This window comes from Antechinus flavipes, chromosome 2, assembly GCF_016432865.1.
Source record: "Antechinus flavipes isolate AdamAnt ecotype Samford, QLD, Australia chromosome 2, AdamAnt_v2, whole genome shotgun sequence".
NCBI classification, from domain to species: Eukaryota; Metazoa; Chordata; class Mammalia; order Dasyuromorphia; family Dasyuridae; genus Antechinus; species Antechinus flavipes.
In genome coordinates this window covers 501,978,697-501,991,705 of record NC_067399.1, presented here as the reverse complement: position 1 = coordinate 501,991,705, position 13,009 = coordinate 501,978,697, and the positions used below count along the sequence as shown (strand labels likewise).

At 34.4% G+C, this 13,009-nt stretch overlaps 1 protein-coding gene across 3 annotated transcripts in view; it reads right to left on the bottom strand.

The window, feature by feature from the left end:
- FUBP3 (far upstream element binding protein 3) overlaps nucleotides 1-13,009 on the bottom strand; it is a 79,614-nt gene that overhangs the window by 31,878 nt on the left and 34,727 nt on the right. The window lies entirely within an intron of this gene.

Here is a 13,009-nt window from a genome sequence, read left to right as displayed (position 1 = left end):
TCCCAAATCCCTCGAACTCACCATCTCCTTCATAGTTCCTAATTTAAAACTCCGTGCAAGGATGAAGAAGATAAGTTTTTTAAGCCAAATGTAAAGATTTAGCTTCCCTCAAGGCATTATTAAAGATCATTCAGTGACCGCTGCAGTCACTATACTATGGATACATGCATATGTATATATAGATATATTCCTTTCATTTATACTTTTAAAAATTCTTTCTTTAAGATGATAAGCATTATAGGAGCAGGGGCTAAGCCTTATGCTTCATTTTTAAGAGACTCTTATGCCATGCTTAATACATAGGGGATAAATGCTATAGATAAAAAATTATCATTCAAATTCACTTAAAATGAAGTCATTTTTAAAAGTAAAATAAAAACCAAAAACAACCCTAAACTTCCTCTCACTACAGCAACCCTTTAATCAAGTTTTTCCTAAAGGCATTTCAGCCACACTTTATGCTTCAGTCAGTTGGAAATGTCTCTTCTTTTCCAGCTACAACTCCCTGTCCCCCCCACCCCCCAAATAACATCTGTTTTTACTTATCCAACACATAAACTTAGAAAATATAAAACTCAAGTTATTACAAAGCAACAATCTGAATCTTTACATAGAATTAATAAGAATTCAGAAATAGAACTTTGGGTAAATGATTATAGACAGACTAAAGATAGACAGGTCAAGAACATTTTTTTTTAAACATAGTGTTTTATTTTCCCAAACAGTTGCAAAGATAGTTTTCAACATTCACCTTTGCAAAACCTTGTAGAACAAATATTTCTAAAAAATATTTTATTTCCCAACTACATGTAAAGACAATTTTAAACCATTTTTTAAAATTTTGTCTTCCAAATTTTCTCGCTCTCTCCACTTCCCATCTCCCTAAGAGTGAAATATATGTGAGCAATCATGTAAATATATCATTTAAGATAAAAGAGGAAGGGCACCCACTGGCACCTCAAATCCAAGATGCTCAAATGATATTTCTACACAATGAACCTCAGTCTCTGACCTGAAATTAAGAAAACAGGATTATGGCATTTTCAAAAAGTAAGTTTAAAAAAAATAAGTAAAAGAAATAAGGCTAGAGTCACAAGTATTTTCTTTTGGACCAATAGTTAAATAACAAGCCATCATTAGGAAACTCAACATGCCTATTTTGGGGGTAAGAGAATTGCCATTTTAATTTCTCTTAATTTTGTCTTTTGTATATTTTTGGTCTAAATTCATTCAGAATATCTGTAGAGAAGTTGGATTGAAAGACAACTGCCTCGGTGGTATCCTTGATGCCAAACCAATTCTAAGTGAAAGCCAGACAAATACAACAAATTTAAAGAAGAACCAAATCAGTCAAAAAACCTCTACTATATGCCAGGTACTCTGGTAGGCCTAGGGAATATAAACACTAAGTATGAAACAATCCCTGCAGTCAAACTTCTTACATTTTAATTAAGAAAACAAATTTGAATATGATATACACATATGCATGTATATAGAAAGCAAAGATAAACACAAAATACTTGAATATAATGTACTAAGAAGGAAGGGTATTACCAGGTAGTAGAAAGGATTGTCTGAACTGCATCTAGATGGAAATGGATTTTCTGAGATTTCACTGAGGAGGCAGTACATTCTAGATCTGGGGACCAATCAATGCAAACAAAGACATGGACATAGGAAATGAAGGACCACATGTAAGGACCAAGACGAGGCCAATTTGGCTAGACTGTGGTGCTGTGATAGTTGGGATGGGAGGAAATGTGCAATTAAATTAGAAAGCCTAATAAAAGGTCTGGGATTATATCTCAATTTCTTAGGGTTATGCCCCTAAGAGACAGGAATGATAAGTGAATCAAGCCACAAAAATGAGTAATTTGTAGGCCAGGTCCCTCAAGTCATGGCTAGAACTTCTTATTAGCTAATTCTCCATATCCATAGCCAGAATTTGTCTTTAAAGAACCCAGAAGTAATTTATTAAAGGAAAAAAAGAAACAAATGGTCACTTATTAAACAAATGGTGGAAATGTTTTATGAAGTCTCAACAGCCTTGTTATAGGCCAAAATTTTTTTTTAAATGATAATAAAAAAACAAAAACAACAGTAATTTACGTGGTGCATTAATGTTTGCAAAGTGCTTTAGCAACATTCTATCATTTTATCCTTACAACAATTCAGGGAGGTAAGTGCTATTTACAATGATTAATTCTGGCATTCCTCTTCTCTAGGCTTCTCTTTTCTCATCTGCCAAACTGGAAAATAATGTTTATGATTTCATAATTCTCTTGATATGCTCTCCATAGTTTAAGAGAACAAACCTGCTCAGCAGAGCAAAAGGTAAAAACTAAAATAACACAGGTGCATGACAAATCAAAACAGAATGCCAGATAGTTTAGTTATATGTTGAGCCAAGAGATCAGCTTCTACATCAACTAATGTTGACCATAAGCAAGGGCAATGCATTAAGAGGTGTTAGAAAAAGTTTATCACAGCCAAAACATGATGGTCAATTCTTAGGGGACTTGATTGATATTAGCATTAAAGTAGACTTGTTATTCACAAATCATTTTATCAAAACAACTTCCTTCTGATAGCCAAGTACTTGCCTTAAGTTTTACGGACACTATAATTTTGAATGACTAACTGCTTCGCTGTAGAGATGTCTATAAATATTGAAAATAAAACTGCAGACACAATTTCACAAAGACATGGAAGACTCCCATTTTTACACCAAAATAAAAGAATACAGTCTACGTTCAAGTTCAAAATCAGATTTAACCATTTGAGTTGATTTTCAAAAATGTCAAATACCTTCTTCCTTCATGTAGATGGATGCAGACCAAGGCTGAAACATATGATTTAAAGTTTCATTCTTTCTGAGGCATTCCCATTTAGCTCCTAAAAATGGGAGCTAGTTGTTAGATGAGAAAAAGGTACTAGCATATGTTGAAGCACTGCAAACTGATAATTCCAGGCACAAGAAAGACATCTATCCATATCCTTAATGATGGGGAGGAGGTCAAACTCTGGAGGCCATGCAATGTCCCCTTTCTCATCACATGCATAGGTGCACCCATTGAACACAATTTAACTGTAACTGCAGTCATTTTACTGCAAAAAAGCAAGAATGTTGAATAAAAATCAGTCCCATTTCCTGCTAATGGTGCCTGCTGGTTGACAATATTTCATCTTGCTTTAAGGTTTACCTTAACTGAATTCTAGCACTCACTTATAAAAAAGTAAGTTTTAAATTTATTTTTCATTCTGTAAAAACAAGCCATACCATCGATGCTAAGGAAAGCATAATCTCTATACAAAAAGTATGCATATTATGTGTCAAATATTTCCTTTAACAGTAAGTCTTTTCACATTTACAGTTAGAGACAATTACAAAAAGATAAAAGATAATTTTGACTACATGAAACTCAAGTTTCTTCAAAAACATCAATGCTTCTAGCCTAAGAAGGGAAGCAGCTAAATGGAAAAAATATTGCATCATAATTTTCATATACAAGTTTGGTACCCAAGTTATATAGACAGTTAACAGAAATAAGACCAAAAACTATTCTTCATTAGGTGAATGATTAAAGAACATGAACCTGTAGTTCTCAAAAAAATGTCAAACTATTAATAAATAGCGATATAGAAGAATGCCACAAGTCATTAAGAAAAATCAAAATAACCCTGAGATGATGCCCAGTAAATTGGCAAAGATGACAAAGGATAGGAATAGCTGATATTGGAGAAGTAGGTGGAGCTATGAAGTAGTATGATCATTTAGGGAAAGTAAGGTGGGATTTTGCAAACAGTGACTAAACCTTCATACCTTTGATCCAGAGATTCTCCTACTACACTCACATATACCCCAAGGAGTTCACTGATTAAAAAAACATTAAATATGTATAACAACACCTTTTGTGGTAGTGAAGAACTAGAAGCAAATTAGACATCCACTGATTGTGGAATAGTTAAACAAACCATTACATAAATAAAATGGATTACTACTGTGTTCTAAAGACTAAAGAAAGGCATGGGAAGACTGATGTTAAGAAAACAACACAAGACGACTAGTACAATGTAAATGAAAAACATTTCAAAACAAAAGAAAATGAATGCTACAAAATTACATGCCCCAAGGAGCAATAAACAGCACTTTATACTTCTCCCCTCTCCTTTGCAGAGTCCAACGTGGAGATATTGAAGACTTTGGGGGAGAGGAATGTACTGACTGCTGGTTTTTTCTATCTTTTTCTTTTTAATATTCTTTGTTACAAGAGATAGCTCTTTGAAAGTAGGGAAGGGGAGGGATACTTCAGGAAATTTAGGTGATGTAAAAATAAAGATACAAATTTTAAAAATATAATAAAAAGTTAAGACCACAGATCAATTATGAAGAATTCGCTTATATGAAAAATAGTGGGATAATTGCTTCCCACTACTCAAAAAGTATACCTATTTTTCTAATACAAAAAAGGCAAAATAAAACCACTATACCAGTCTGTTTTTCTTATTTAAATTTGATAGCATTAAATCAAGACAACTCTGAGATACCACTAAATACCTGTAAGATTGGCTAAGATGACAGGAAAAAATAATGATGAATGTTGGAGGGGATGTGGGAAAACTGGGACACTGATGCATTGTTGGTGGAGTTGGGAACGAATCCAACCATTCTGGGGAGCAATCTGGAATTATGCCCCAAAAGTTATCAAACTGTGTATACCCTTTAATCCAGCAGTGCTACTACTGGGCTTATACCCCAAAGAGATACTAAAGAAAGGAAAGGGACCTGTATTTGCCAAAATGTTTGTGGCAGCCCTGTTTGTAGTGGCTAGAAACTGGAAAATGAATGGATGCCCAACAATTGGAAAATGGTTGGGTAAATTGTAGTATATGAATGTTATGGAAAAAAAAAAGAATGTTATGGAATATTATTGTTCTGTAAGAAATGACCACTTCTGATGGAAGTGGATTTCTTTAACAAAGAGATCTAACTCAGCTTCAATTGATCAAGAATGGACAGAAGTAGCTACACCCAAAGAAAGAACACTGGGAAATGAATGTAAAATGTTTGCATTTTTGTTTTTCTTCCCAGGTTATTTCTACCTTCTGAATCCAATTCTCCCTGTGCAACAAGAGAACTGTTTGGTTCTGCACACATATATTATATTTAGGATATATTGTGACCTATTTAACATGTATAGTTCATGTATATGCCATGGGGGGGGGGGGGGGTGTGTGAAAGGAGGGAGGGGAAAAATCGGAACAGAAGTGAGTACAAGGGACAATGTTGTAAAAAATTACCCTGGCATGGGTTCTGTCAATAAAAAGTTATTAAAAATAATAATAAATAAACAAAAAAATAAACTTAATAGCATTTTAAGAGGAAAAAAATCAAGCTCAGTAATCTGTCTAAAGCAATAGAAATTTTTCTATAGTTAGAACATGGCAAGATGTGCATATTTTGGAGAAAATACTTTTTCTCCACCAAAGGCACTCACTGGATTTCTTGACCTTTAGCAATGAACACACCATAATTAAAATAAAATTTTATATTTGTATAGTGACAAAAATTATTGAATCTTTTAAAAAATTGGTCTGAAAAGCTATATAAGTATTCTATATCCCAAGAATGACTCCTAGACTTTTTTGGAAATTTGAAAAATCCTTTCTTTGACCTTTTAATTATTTGATCTTTCCCTACATTTACCTCCTAGAATTAAAGGAATATTTGACTCCCTATCCAGGTGAGGCTTTCATGTTTGGTAACTTCAATAGTATCTATAATAACTGAGATACTCTCTCTCCTGTAAACCTTGAACAGCTCTATCTGCTTTTATCATTCAAATTCTCCATGTAAATAACAGATCACCACAAATTCATGTATTTTTCCTTCAATTAAGATTTCTTACTTATTCTTTAGTCCTTATGGCTGCTGTTCTAAAGCTCCATCTCTAGCACTCAATTCTAGCATGACTTCCACTCACCATCTCCTAGTTTTTATCTCCTAGTTTAGACAGTAAAACATGTCCATTCATTCTACTGAATCTTAATATGTCTTCATCCTATCTGCACTCTCACTTTTCTTCCCTAATCCCAAAGAAAGGACCCCCTCCCCAACTTTTCTATTCTCGACCTCTGTGCTTTCAATCTCACCATGCCATTCCTATTTTAAGGCCTACTTCTATCATTCCAAGTCAGACCAATCAAGCAGGCTACCTAGAGGCAGAGGGCACAGCAGGTGGCTGAGCCTGTGATCAGAAGATTAGTACCTAAATCTTACCTTAGTGTGACCTGAGGCAAGGCACTTAATCATTCTCAACCAATTTTCTCAACTACAAAATGTTTTAAAAGCTAAAATGAGAACATTTTAAGCACCTAGCAAATCTAAAAATGCTTTATGAATGCTAATAATTATTATTATTATCATCACCTTTCACCTATATTATTCCAAAAACCTCCTTAATTGGTCTCCCTGCGTTAGGTCTCTCCTCTTTCCAATTCTTTTTTGCGAACAGTTGCCAAAATATTCTTCCTAAATCTGACTATGGTGGTCACCCATCAGTTGGGAAATGGTTGAATCAGTTATATGTGAATGCAATGGAATATTATTGTTCTGTAAGAAATGATCAGCAGACCAATTTCATAAAGGCCTGGAAAGACTTACATGAATTGATACTAAGTGAAGTGAGCAGAATCAAGAGAAAACATTCTATGTTGGCTTTAGCAATAAGAAAAGAAAAAGAAATTAAAAGAATTAGAATAGGCAATAAGGACATAAAATTACTACTCTTTACAGAAGATATGATGATATAGAGAATCCTAGAAAATCATTCAAAAACCTATTCACAGCTTTAGCAAAGTTGCAGGATATAAAATAAATCCACATAAATCATTATCATTTCTATATATTACTGACAAAGCCCATCAGAAAGAGATAAGAAAAATTCCATTTAAAATAACCATAGACTGGGGCAGCCAGATGGCACAGTGGACAGAGCACCAGTCCTGAAGTCAGGAGGACTTGTGTTCAAATTTGATTTTCAGACACAACACTTCCTAACTGTGTGACCCTGCGCAAGTCATTTAGCCCCAATTGTCTTAGCAAAAAATAAAATAACCATAGACAAAATAAAATATTTGGGGGTCTACTTGCCAAGACAAATCCAAGAACTATATGAACACAATTACACAACACTTCTCACACAAATAAAGTCAGATCTAAACAATTGGAAATATATCAATTGCTCATGGGTAGGCTGAGCTAATATAATAAAAATACAACTTATGTCTAAATTGGTCTACTTATTCAGTACCATACCAATCAAACTGCCAAGAAAATTACTTTATAGATCTAGAAAAAATAATAAAATTCATCTGGAAGAACAAAAGGAAGAATATCAAGGGAATTATTGAAAAAAAATATACAAAGGATGGTAGCTTTTCAGTACCAAACTTAAAATTATAAAGCAGCAGTCATCAAAACCATTTGGTATTGGCTAAGAAAGAGTAATAGAGCAGTGAAATGGATTAGATACATATGACACAAAATCAAGGCCTATAATAACTTAGTATTTGATAAATCCCCAAACTCCAGTTTTTAAAATAAGAACTCACTACTTGACAAAAATTGCAGGGGAAAGTAAAAATGCCAGAAACTTGGCAGAGACCTATATCTCATGTCATACCAAAATAAGGTTAAAATGAATACATGACTTGGGCATAAATGATACCACCATTAAAAATATTTAGGAAAGCAAGGAATAATTTATCTATTAGATCTTTGGAAAAGGGAGGAATTATGAATTATTCTTGTTATACAAGAAAAATAAGATCTATAAAGAAGGTAAAAAAAACCTAAGAAGGAAAACAAAAATGCAAGCAAACAATAACAGAAAGAGTGGAAATGCTATGTTGTGGTCTACACTTATTTCCCAGTGTTCTTTCGCTGGGTGTAGCGGGTTCAATTCATTACTGTTCTATTGGAACTGATTTGTTTCATCTCATTGTTGAAGAGGGCCACGTCCATCAGAACTGACCATCATATAGTATTGTTGTTGAAGTATATAATGATTTCCTGATCCTGCTCATTTCACTCAGCATCAGTTCATGTAAGTCTCTCAGACCTTTCTGAAATTATCCTGCTGGTCATTTCTTAGAGAACAATAATATTTCTTAACATTCATATACCACAATTTATTCAGCCATTCTCCAATTGATGGGCATCCACTCAGTTTCCAGTTTCTGGCCACTACAAAGAAGGCTACCACAAACAATCTTGCACATATAGGTCTCTTTCCCTTCTTTAAGATCTCTTTGGGATATAAGCCCAGTAGTAACACTGCTGGATCAAAGGGTATGATAAATTTTGATAACTTTTTGAGCATAATTCCAAATTGCTCTCCAGAATGGCTGGATGTGTTCACAATTCTACCAACAGACACTAATATATTGTTGGTGGAGTTGTAAAATGATGCAACCATTCTGGAGAGCAATCTGGAACTATACCCAAAGGGCTATCAAACTGTACATACTCTTTGACCCAGCAGTGCCACTACTGGGTCTGTATCCCAAGGAAATCATAAAGAAGGTAAAAGGACCCACATGTGCAAAAATGTTTATAGCAGCTCTTTTTGTGGTAGCAAATAATTGGAAAATGAGTAAATGCCCATCAATTGGGGAATGACTAAATGAGTTGTGGTATATGAACATAATGGAATATTATTGTTCTATAAAAAATGATGAACAAGCTGATTTTAGAAAGGCCTGGAAAGATTTACAAAACTGATGCTGAATAAAGCAAGCAGGACCAGGAATGCATTATACATAATAACAGCACGAATGTATGATGACCTATATTGTATTTAACATATACTTTAATATATTTAACATGTATTGGTCTACCTGCCATCTAGGGGAGGGTGTGGGGGGAAGGAGGGGAAAAGCTGGAACAGAAGGTTTTGCAAGGGTCAATGTTGAAAAAATACCCATGTGTATGTTTTATAAATAAAAAGCTATAATAAACAAATAAATTAAATTTTAAAAAAGCATGTGTGATGATCAACTATTAAAAACTTGGTTCTTTTCTCAGTGAATCCAGTGACACAAAGCAATTCCAATAGACTTTTGGACAGCAAATACCATCTGCACCCAGAAATGTACCCAGAAAAAGATGTTTGGAGACTGAATGTAAATCAACACATGCTATGTATGTTCACTTCTTTTTTTTCCTTCTCCCATGGTTTTTCCTTTTTGCTCCGACTTTTCTCTCCCAGCATGATTCATAAAGCAATGTATATTAAAAATAAATAAATTTAAAAAGAGAGAGAACAATCTATGCAACAAGATTATGTGATGATCAACTCTGATGGACTTGGTTCTTTTCAACAATGAAGTGCTTCAGACTATCTAATTCCAATAGAGTTGTGATGGTGAGAGCCATCTGTATCCTTCACCATTTTTGTTGCTGTTTATATGCTTCCCCCCCCCCTTATTTTTTCTCCTTTTTATTTTGATTTTTTCTTGTGCAGTATAATAAATACAGAAATGTTTAGAAGAATTGCACATTTTTAACCTATGTGGGATTACTCAATATCTAGGGGAGGGGAAAGGGAGGGGGAAAAATTTAGAACTATAACATTTTGCAATGGTGAATGTTGAAAGCTATCTTTGCATTTAGTTTGAAAATAAAAAACTAGTACAGAAAAAAATTGAACCTAGGGGAAAAAGCGCAAAAGTTTCAGGAGTGTTCCATTGCTTCCAAGATAAAACAAGTTCTTCATTTGACATTTAAAGCCCTTCACAATCTGGCTCCATTCTATTTTTCCCTCTGTCAATTTGTTCTGTGTTTCAGCCAAACTGGCCTGTTTGATATTTACTTTATTTAACATTGCATCTTCACCCCACTGCTGCTTGCACAAGCTGTCCTTAATACAATGTAATGTTCTCCCTAATCTCCTTCCACTTTTTGGAATCCCTTGATCTTTGTAAGACTCAGCTTGAATTACTCCTTATATAAAGATTTTCCTCATTTCTCCTCTTTTTAGTGCTCTTTCCCTACTCTTTCATCCCATAATTTTCTATTTTGTATTTAATTATTATGTCCTTTTTGTTTCTACCAGTAGAATATAACATTCTTGAAGGCAGAGATTGCTCTGTATCTATCTTTGTAACCTCTGGGCCTAATACAGTGCTTGTTCTAGTCCAAGACATAGTAAGCTGGTGTAAGGGTTTCTTTGCCTCCAGTCTATATTCTCTCCAATCTACCCAGCACATTGCCACCACTGTTTTCTTCATTGTTTCCCACAGCTTCCAAGGTAAGAAAAAAATTCTTGACTATCAGGCATCAATATACTTTTGCAACTTTACTACTATTCTTCAGTGAATCTTCCTCTTGATCAGTGGTTCTCAAACTTTTGTTTTCAGAATCTTTATCCTATTAAAAGTTATTGACGATCTCTCCAAAGCATTTTTGTTTATCTGGGTTATATTTATAGACATTTACCATATTGGAAATAAAAACTATTTCTGAATTTGTAAACCCTCTTAAAGGGTTTCAGAGATCCCCAGGATTTTCTAGACCATACTTTGAGAATCATTACTCTTGACCAACCCACCATTCCCCCTATTCTGAGATAGCTTGTCCTCCTTAACTTATATCAACTCACTAAAACTCAAGTTAAACCTGTCAAGTCCTTTACCAGTTATTGTATCATGAAGGAAGCATTTATTATATAAAGGACAGGTTCAGGACCTATGATTTCATTGATATAAAGAAATCCTAGAAGAGGACATATCCTCTAACAATATAGCTTAATATTTTAAAAAGTGACAGAGTAGAGCTTTGTAGCTTTGTTAAGTCAAAATGTACCCATTTCTATTTGAGTTCAATATCATGGCCTGGAGGACTCGAAGAATTAAATTACTTGTCTCATGTCATTCAGCTTCTTAGGACCTAAGTAGAATCTGAAATGAAGTCTTCCTAATTCAATTCTAAGTTTAGCTGTCGTTATCAACTTTGCAATGCTGCTTCTCATATTACAGAGTTATCATATATCACCTTATTTTATTAATTTGTTTACCTGCGTTTATTATGGAATTCTGGAATGAGATGGGACCTCAGAGGCCTTCAATTCAACATATACCTTAAAAAGGGTCCTCTTTTTTTTTTTTTTTTGGCTGAGGTACTTGGAGTTAAGTGACTTGCCCAGGGTCACACAGCTAAGAAGTGTTAAGTGTCTGAGGTCACATTTGAACTCAGATCCTCCTGACTTCAGGGCTAGTATTCTATCCATTACACCATCTCCTCTTTGTAGTGAGAGAATGTATTGTACCCTCAATTTGCATCTTTATGGTTCTGCTCTTTGGGAACAATAAGAATAAAACTTGAACAAACCTATCACTCTTCCTTGAGTAATAGTTCTTCAAGTTTGTGAAGAAATTCTCATATCCTTGAATATTTTTTTCCTCTGCCAGGACAATTTTCCCCAGTTTTTAAACGAATCTTTATAAAGCACAAATTTGAGGCTGATCATTCTAATGGACCTGGACTATCTACAACCTTCCTAGGATGTGTAATACAGACTAGTAATAGGTAATATTTATATAGCACTATGTGGCAAACATTACGATAAACACTTATAATTTTCATTGTTTTTCACAACTTGTGATGTAGATGCTATTATTATCCTCATTTTACAGATGAGGAAACTGAGGCAAATAGGAGTTAAATGACTTGCCCAGGGTCACACAATAACTATGGGTTCCTAACTCCAGGCTCAACACTTTTACTACCAAGCCACCTTGCTGCTCCAACTCTCTAAATGAAAGTCTGACCAGAGTATAGATGGGCTAAAGCTTCTTTACTCCTAGATATTATTTATCTATTTGTTAATGAAACTTAAATACTGCACTCACTCTCTTGGTTATCACTCTTCCTGAGCATACAATTCACTAAAATCTGTAGCCCTAGATGTTTTACAGATGGATTATTGTCTGGCTGGGCTTCTCTGTCCCCATTATGTACCTGTGAATGAAAGACTACATTTATTGTATTTCAGCTTATTGGAATGGGCTTAAAGTTCAGACCTGTCAAGTTTTTTGGACTCTTAATTGTCCTCTAGTATGTTAATATCCCTTCCAGATCTGTGTCATTTGAAGATTCTGCTAAACATGTCAACTATGTCTTTATCTAAGTCACTAATAAAATTGTTCAACAGTAGAGATCCATGTACAGGTGCATGTGAACCATTTTACTGATTCAATGACTCTGGGTTCAGCTGTTTCAAATCTACCTAACTATATTATCATATAGGTCTTAATTCTCCATCTTTTCAATAAGAATAGCATAAAAATCTTTATAACTATTTGGCCAGAATTGGGGTACACTATATTCACAGTATTCTCCTAGTTTGCCAGTTCTAGTATCCCCATCACAAAGTTAATAAGGTTTATCTAGGATGCCTTGTTTTTGACAAAGCCATGCTAAATCATGGTGATCTTCGTTTTAATTTCTGTATGTGTACTGAAACAAACTCTTCACAATCTTATTATTCAGAGTAATGAGGTCTCTAAAAATCCAGCCTTAGACCCTTATTAGATCTGTGCCCTGGATCAGTCACTTAATTTCTGTCTCAGTTTCTTCAGCAGTAAAATGGCGAGAATATTAGTACTATTTTTCAGAATTTTGTGAAAACCAGATGAGATAACTGTAAAGCATTTAACACAGTGCCTGGTTCATAGTAAGCACTATATAAATGTTAGCAATTTTTTATTACTGTTGTAATATCAATTGATCTTGTCAAAAATCCTGGGACGTAATCCTATTATCCCCATTTCGTGATCAAGGAAACTGAGGTAGACTTAGATTTAAGTGACTTGCCCACAGCTGCCAACCTAGTTTAGTGTTTGAGGCTATATATGAACTCGGGTCTTCCTATTTCTCTGTGCACTGAGCTGCCTCTAACTTAAGAGGAGAGTGAAAAGGAAAAAAAGGGCCATTATAAGTGGTCTT